Source organism: Pristiophorus japonicus, unplaced genomic scaffold, assembly GCF_044704955.1.
Source record: "Pristiophorus japonicus isolate sPriJap1 unplaced genomic scaffold, sPriJap1.hap1 HAP1_SCAFFOLD_515, whole genome shotgun sequence".
Classification (NCBI taxonomy): domain Eukaryota; kingdom Metazoa; phylum Chordata; class Chondrichthyes; family Pristiophoridae; genus Pristiophorus; species Pristiophorus japonicus.
Window position 1 is genome coordinate 376,910 of NW_027254421.1, and position 8,902 is coordinate 385,811.

The following is an 8,902-nucleotide window of genomic DNA, read 5'->3' on the forward strand; positions in this document are numbered from 1 at the left end:
AGATTACACGTCCCACAGGGCGGCCGGGGGGGGTTTATAGGGGCAGGCTGTCAAACACTGGGGTTCAGTGGGGCTGTGTTTATTAAAGAGAGATTGTGAAATCCATTCAGTTCAGGGGTTGTGACTATTGAAGATTGGTTGTGAAATCCAGTGGGTTTAGGGGCTGTGTTAAAGGGACAGATTGTGAAATCCAGTGGGTTTAGGGGCTGTGTTAAAGGGACAGATTGTGAAATCCAGTAAGTTTAGGGGCTTGTTAAAGGGACAGATTGTGAAATCCAGTAAGTTTAGGGGCTTGTCAAAGGGACAGATTGTGAAATCCAGTGGGTTTAGGGGCTGTGTTAAAGGGACAGATTGTGAAATTCAGTGAGTTTAGGGACAGCATTTATTAAAGGGACAGATTGTGAAATCCAGTGGGTTTAGGAGCTGTGTTAAAAGTACAGATTGTGAAATTCAGTAAGTTTAAGGGCTGTGTTAAAGGGACAGATTGTGAAATTCAGTGAGTTTAGATGCTGCGTTTATTAAAGGGACAGATTGTGAAATCCAGTGAGTTTAGGCACAGCATTTATTAAAGGGACAGATTGTGAAATCCAGTGGGTTTAGGGGCTGTGTTAAAGGGACAGATTGTGAAATCCAGTAAGTTTAGGGGCTTGTTAAAGGGACAGATTGTGAAATCCAGTAAGTTTAGGGGCTTGTCAAAGGGACAGATTGTGAAATCCAGTGGGTTTAGGGGCTGTGTTAAAGGGACAGATTGTGAAATTCAGTGAGTTTAGGGACAGCATTTATTAAAGGGACAGATTGTGAAATCCAGTGGGTTTAGGAGCTGTGTTAAAAGTACAGATTGTGAAATTCAGTAAGTTTAAGGGCTGTGTTAAAGGGACAGATTGTGAAATTCAGTGAGTTTAGATGCTGCGTTTATTAAAGGGACAGATTGTGAAATCCAGTGAGTTTAGGCACAGCATTTATTAAAGGGACAGATTGTGAAATCCAGTGGGTTTAGGGGCTGTGTTAAAGGGACAGATTGTGAAATCCAGTAAGTTTAGGGGCTTGTTAAAGGGACAGATTGTGAAATCCAGTAAGTTTAGGGGCTTGTCAAAGGGACAGATTGTGAAATCCAGTGGGTTTAGGGGCTGTGTTAAAGGGACAGATTGTGAAATTCAGTGAGTTTAGGGACAGCATTTATTAAAGGGACAGATTGTGAAATCCAGTGGGTTTAGGAGCTGTGTTAAAAGTACAGATTGTGAAATCCAGTAAGTTTAGGGGCTGTGTTAAAGGGACAGATTGTGAAATTCAGTGAGTTTAGATGCTGCGTTTATTAAAGGGACAGATTGTGAAATCCAGTGAGTTTAGGCACAGCATTTATTAAAGGGACAGATTGTGAAATCCAGTGGGTTTAGGGACAACATTTATTAAAGGGACAGATTGTGAAATTCAAATTCACCGACCTCAGCGCGGAGAGTGGACCTGGCTGGGGACAGGGCGGAGCCAGGGAAATAAAGAGCAAAAGAGAGAGAAAAAAATTGGAGTGACATCACAGGACAGCGGGTAGGCGATGGGTTGATGAGTATTACAGCTCCTTTGTTCTCCAGGTTAGGTAGGTGGATTAAATTCAAAACCGGGAGAGTATTAACTACTATAACTTTATTGAATTAATAATTTAAACTAAACTAACTAATTAAAACTACAAATTAAAAGTAAAAATAATCGTTTGAATAAATACTGTAGCTAATTATATAAATAAAATAAGGTTGATCGAGATGGAGGGCGGGTGGTGTGTGATAACTGCAGCATGTGGGAGTTGGCGGCGACCAATGAGATCTCGAGCAGCCACATCTGTGGTAAGTGTCTACAGCTCGAGCAACTTCAGCTCAGGGTTGTTGAGCTGGAGTCCGAGCTGCAGATGTTGCGATGCATCAGGGAGGGGGAGAGTTACCTGGACACTTTGTTCCAGGAGGGGGGTGTCACACCCCTTCGGTTAAGCAGTACTTTAGAATTCGTCAATTATCAGGGACAGGAGGGTGTGACTGCGAGACAGGAAGGTATGGGGACCCAGGATATAGTGATGGAGGAGCCTCAGCCCTTGATCTTGTCCAACAGGCACGAGGTACTTGCTGCCTGTATGGATGAGAACAAGGACTGCGGGGAGGATGGGCAAACTGGTCACAGCACCGTGGTACAGGAGGCCATTCAAGTGGGGGGAATAAAAAGGAATGTGGTAGGCGACAGTATGTTCTCTGCAGCTGTGACAGGGAGTTCCCGAGGTTGTGCTGCCAGGGTTAAGGATATCTCCTCGCGGTTGGAGAAGAAATTGGGAATGGGGTGGGGTGGGGGGGGGGGGGAGGAGCCAGTTGTTGTGGTGCACTTAGGAACCAATGACATGGGTAGAACCAGGAATGAGGGAGCTTGAGGAGCTAGGATCCAAATTAAAAAGCAGAACCTCAAAGGTAATAATCTCTGCATTGTTACCCGAGCCACACGCAAATTGGCATAGGGGCAAACCGATTCGAGGTTTAAATGCATGGCTCAAAGAGTGGTGTGAGAGGCAGAGGTTTTGCTTCATGGGGAACTGGCACCAGTACTGGGGAAAGAGAGAGCTGTTCCGTTGGGACGGGCTCCACTTAAAATGGGCTGGGACCAGTGTCCTGGTGAACCGAATAACTAGGGCAGTAGATGGGGCTTTAAACTAATGAACGGGGGGAGGGCGGGGGGCGGGGGGGAGGGGAGGATTCAGGAAAAAATAAATTTAAAAGCAGCAAGAGAAACGTCAAGGCTCTGGAGCAGAGTAGAGTTTGGGGTAAAAATAAGCAGAGTGGGTCAGGGGGAGCAACAAAGATAATCGGCCTCGGTGGACTAAGGTGACATCAGGGAAGAATAGTAATAATCCAAGCGAATGCGTGAAACATTCACAACAAGATAGATGAATTAATAGCGCAGATAGAAATGAATAGGTTTGCTCTAATACCCATTACGGAGACGTGGTTGCAAAGTGACCATGGTTGGCAATTAAATATTCCAGGATACGTAACTTCTAGCCGAGATAGGCAAAATGGAGAAGGAGGAGGGGCAGTCCTGATGTTAAAGGATGGGATAAAGACAGTGGAGAGAAAAGATCTTAGCTCCGAAAATTAAGAAGTCAAATCAGTTTTGGTGGAGCTAAGAAACAGCAACGGGCAGAAAACATTGGTGGGAGTTGTTTATAAGCCCCCAAACAGTAGTGGTAATGTACGCTCGCGGCCTTCCGTGAGAGGTGGGCACCGGAGGGACTGGAGTGCATCGTCTCCCCCGGCAACCAAATTTTAATTGGATATGTTTAATGCCCAGAGTTTAATTTGTTTATTTGTCGGTTTTTAGTGCCCCTTGAATAAGGGGGCATTTGATTTACAGATCAACCAAAATAGTTGTAGTGTAGGGGACAGTATAAATCTGGAAATTAGGAAGTATGTAATAAGTCTAATGCGGTAGTCATGGGGGACTTTAATCTACAATAAGACTGGGCAAACCCAATTGTTAGTAATAGTGTGGAGGATGAATTCATGGAATGTATATAAAATAGTTTTCTAGATCAGTATGTTGAGGAACCAACTATGGAACAGGCTAGTTCAGATCCAGTATTGTGCAATTAGAAAGGGTTCATTAATAACATAGAAACATAGAAAATAGGTGCAGGAGTAGGCCATTCGGCCCTTCGAGCCTGCACCACCATTCAATAAGATCATGGCTGATCATGCAACTTCAGTATCCCATTCCTGCTTTCTCTCCATACCCCTTGATCCCGTTAGCCGTAAGGGCCACATCTAACTCTCTTTTGAATATATCCAACGAACTGGCCTCAACAACGTTCTGTGGTAGAGAATTCCACATGCTCACAACTCTCTGAGTGAAGAAGTTTCTCCTCATCTCGGTCCTAAATGGCTTACCCCTTATTCTTAGACTATGTCCCCTGGTTCTGGACTTCCCCAACATCGGGAACATTCTTCCTGCATCTAACCTGTCCAGTCCTGTCAGAATTTTATCTGTTTCTATGAGATCCCCTCTCATTCTTCTAAATTCCATTGAATATAAGCCTAGTCGATCCAGTCTTTCTTCATATGTCAGTCCTGTCATCCCGGGAATCAGTCTGGTGAACTTTTGCTGCATTCCCTCAATAGCAAGAATGTCCTTCCTCAGATTAGGAGACCAAAACTGTACACAATATTCAAGGTGTGGCCTCACCAAGGCCCTGTACAACTGCTGTAAGACCTGCTCCTATATTCAAATCCTCTCGCTATGAAGGCCAACATGCCATTTGCCTTTTTCACTGCCTGCTGTACCTGTATGACAACTTTCAATGACTGATGTACCACGACACCCAGGTCTCGTTGCACCTCCCCTTTTACTAATCTGTCACCATTCAGATAATAATAATCTGCCTTCCTGTTTTTGCCACCAAAGTGGATAACCTCACATTTATCCACATTATACTGTATCTGCCATGTATTTGCCCACTCACCTAACCTGTCCAAGTCACCCTGCAGCCTCTTAGCGTCCTCACAGCTCACACCGCCACCCAGCTTAGTGTCATCTGCAAACTTGGAGATATTACATTCAATTCCTTTGTCTAAATCATTAATGTATATTGTAAATAGCTGGGGTCCCAGCACTGAACCTTGCGGTACCCACTAGTCGCTGACTGCCATTCTGAAAAGGACCCGTTTATCCTGACTCTCTGCTTCCTGTCTGCCAACCAGTTCTCTATCCACGTCAGTACATTACCCCCAATACCATGTGCCTTAATTTTGCACACTAATCTCTTGTGTGGGACCTTGTCAAAAGCCTTTTGAAAGTCTAAATATACCACATCCACTGGCTCCCCCTTGTCCACTCTACTCACAACCTTGTAGTAACGATGCTTTTAGGGAAGAGTGACCATAATATGATAGAATTTTATATTGAGTTTGAAAGTGATTTAGTTGAATCCAAAACTAGGGTATTAAATCTAAACAAAGCAAACTATGTCGGTGTGAGGGGCGAGTTGGCTAAGGTAGATTGGGAAACGACATTAAAAGGTATGTCGGTAGACAAACAATGGATAGGATTTAAAGAATTAGTACATCATTTACAACAAATATACATTCCTTTAAGGCACAAAAACCCCACAGAAAAAGTGGTCCAACTGTGGCTAACAAGAAGTTAAATATAGTATTAGATCAAAGGAAGAGGCTTATAATGTTGCCAAAATGAGCAGTAAGCCTGAGGATTGGGAGCATTTTAGAATTCAGCAAAGGAGGAGCAAGAAATTAATAAAGGGAAAATAGAATAGAGTAAACTAGCAAGAGACATAAAAACACATTGTAAAAGCTTATAATAGGTATGTAAAAAGGAAAAGATTAGCGAAAGTACATGTGGGTCCCTTACAGGCTGAGACAGGAGAAATTATAATGGGGGAATAAGGAAATGGCAGAGAAATTAAACAAATACTTTGTGTCTGTCTCCACGGAAGAAGACACGAAAAACCTCTCGGAAATAGTGGAGAACCAAGGGTCTAGTGAGAATGAGGGGTCCAGCGAACTGAAAGAAATTAGTATTAGTAAAAAAATGGAGGAATTAATGGGACTGAAAGCGGATAAAGCCCCAGGGCCAGACGGCCTACATCCTAGGGTTTTGAAAGAGGCAGTTATAGAGATAGTGGATGCATTGGTTGTCATCTTCCAAAATTCCATAGATTCTAGAACGGTTCCCACGGATTGGAAGGCAGCAAATGTAACCTCACTATTTAAGAAAAGAGGGAGAGAGAAAATGGGGAACTACAGATCAGTTAGCCTGACATCAGTCGCAGGGAAAATGCTAGAATCTATTATTAAGGACGTGGTAACAGGGCACTTAGAGAATAATAAAATTGAGCAGAGTCAACATGGATTTATAAAAGGAAAATCATGTTTGACAAATCTGTTAAGAGTTTTTTGAGGTTGTAACTAGCAAAATTGTAACTAGGAATATGGAAAGTTAAGAGGCAAAATTAAAAAGGATATTAGGAATGCTAAGAGAGAGCACGAGAAATTCTTGGCCAGTAAAATTAAGGAAAACTCTAAGATGTTCTATAAATATATTAAGAGTAAGAGGGTAACTAAAGAAAGGGTAAGGCCTATTAGAAACCATGGGGTAATCTGTGTGTGGAGGCGGAAGATGTTGGGAGGGTTCTTAATGAATACTTTGCATCTGTTTTCACAAAGGAAAGGGGCAATGCAGATACTGCTATCAAGGAGGAGTGTGATATTCTGGATGAAATAAACATAGTGAGAGAGGAATTATTAAGGGGTTTAGCAGCTTTGAAAGTAGATAATTCCCCAGGCCTGGATGAAATGCATCCCAGTCTGTTGAGCGAAGTAAAAGAGGAAATAGCAGAGGCCTTGACCATCATTTTCCAGTCCTCTTTGGATCTGGGCATGGTGCCGGAGAATTGGAGGACTGCTAATGTAGTACTCTTGTTTAAGAAGGAGAAAGGGATTGGCTGAGTAATTGCAGGCCTGTCAGCTTAACCTCAGTGGTGGGAAAATTATTGGGAAAAATCCTGAAAGACAGGATAAATCTTCATTTGGAAAGGCAAAGATTAATTAGGGACAGTCAGCATGGATTTGTTAAGGGAAGATCGTGTCTGATGAACCTGATTGAATTTTATGAGGAGGCAACCAAGAGGGTCGATGAGGGTAGTGTGTACGATGCAGTGTATATGGACTTTAGCAAAGCTTTTGATAAGGTCCCACATGGTAGACTGGTCATGAAGGTTAAAGCCCATAGGATACAGGGCAAAGTGGCAAGTTGGATCCAAAATTGGCTTAGAGGTAGGAAGCAAAGGGTAATGGTTGATGGATGTTTTTGTGACTGGAAGGATGTTTCCAGTGGGGTTCCGCAGGGCTCGGTACTGGGACCCTTGCTTTTTGTGGTATATGTCAATGATTTAGATTTGAATATAGGGAGTATGATTAAGAAGTTTGCAGACGACTCTAAAATTGGCTGTGTGGTTGATAATGAAGAGGAAAGTCATGGGCTGCAGGAGGATATCAATCTAGTGGTCAGGTGGGGAGAGCAGTGGCAAATGGAATTTAATTCAGAGAAGTGTGAGGTGATGCACTTTGGGAGGGCTAATAAGGAAAGGGTATACACATTAAGCGGTAGGCCACTTAATAGTGCAGACGAACAAAGGGACCTTGGAGTGCTTGTCCACAGATCCCTGAAAGTAGCAGGCCAGATGGATAAGGTGGTTAAGAAGGTATATAGAATGCTTGCCTTTATTGGCCAAGGCACAGAATATAAGAGCAGGGAGGTTATGCTTGAACTGTATAATACTTTGGTTAGGCCACAGCTGGAGTATTGCGTGCAGTTCTGGTCGCCGTATTATAGGAAGGACGTGATTGCACGAGAGAGGGTGCAGAGAAGATTTACTAGGATGCTGCCCGGAATAGAGAATCTTAGTTATGAGGACAGATTGGATAAGCTGAGTTTGTTCTCATTGGAACAGAGGAGGTTGAGAGGAGACCTCATCGAGGTGTACAAAATATTGAGGGGCCTAGACATAGTGGATAGTAAGGGTCTATTTCCATTGGTGGAGGGGTCTATTACGAGGGGGTATAGTTTTTAAGGTGGTTGGTGGAAGGTTTAGAGAGGATTTGAGGGGGGGGCTTCTTTACACAGAGGGTTGTGGGGGTCTGGAACGCACTGCCTGGAAGAGTGGTGGATGCAGAAACCCTCACCACTTTTAAGAGATGGTTGGATGGGCACTTAAAGTGCAGTAACCTGCAGGGTTACGGACCTAGAGCTGGTAATTGGGATTAGACTGGATGACCTTTTGTTGGTCGGAGCAGATATAATGGTAAGTACTGCAGGGAATCGAATACGGCCAGGGTGATCTCCTGGACTAGTGTCGATCGCCTGGATGGGTCGGAGAGGAATTTTCCCAGATTTTTTCCTCCCTAAATTGGCCTGGGTTTTTATCTGGTTTTTGCCTCTCCCAGGAGATCACATGGCTCCAGTTGGGGTGGAGTGTAGAATGTTTCAGTATAAGGGGTGTCGCAGTTGTGTGGGGCGGACTGGTTGGGCTGGGTGCTCTTTACCTTTCCGTCATTGTTCACAGGTTTATATGTAACCTTCAGGGCTGCTGAGCGAGGGCCTTGCGGCTCTTTGTCGGCCGGCGCGGGAATGGCCTCCTTCTGCGCTGTAAATTTCTATGTTTCTAAAATAGATAAGGGGAAACCAGTGGATGTGGTGTATTTAGATTTACAGAAGGCATTCGATAAGATAACACACAAGAGGTTATTGAACAAAATTAGGGCTCATGGGATTGGGGGTAATATACTAGCATGGATTGAGGATTAGTTAATGGACAGAAAACAGAGAGTAGGAATAAACGGGTCATTTTGGGGTTGTCAGGCTGTAACTAGTGGGGTACCGCAAGGATCAGTGCTGGGGCCCCAGCTATTCACAATCTGTATCAATGATTTGGATGAGGGGATCGAGTGTAATGTATCCAAGTTTGCTGATGATACAAAGCTCGGTGGGAATGTAAATTGCGAGGAGGATGCAAAGAGGCTTCAAGCAGATATAGACAGGGTAAGTGAGTGGGCAAGAACATGGCAAATGGAATATAATGTGGAGAGATGTGAAGTTATCCACTTTGGTAGGAAAAATAGAAAAACAGAGTATTTTTAAACGGTGAGAGATTGGGAAATGTTGGTGCTCAGAGGGACCTGGGTGTCCTTGTACACCAATCACTGAACGTTAACGTGCAGGTACAGCAAGTGATTAGGAAAGCAAATGGTATGTTGGCCTTTATTACAGGAGGATTTGAGTACAGGTACAGTGCAGAAAATCCAGAAGCCTCGGGACTGAGGCCGTTCCGGATTCTGTGTGTTTCCGGACTTCGGAACCTCTT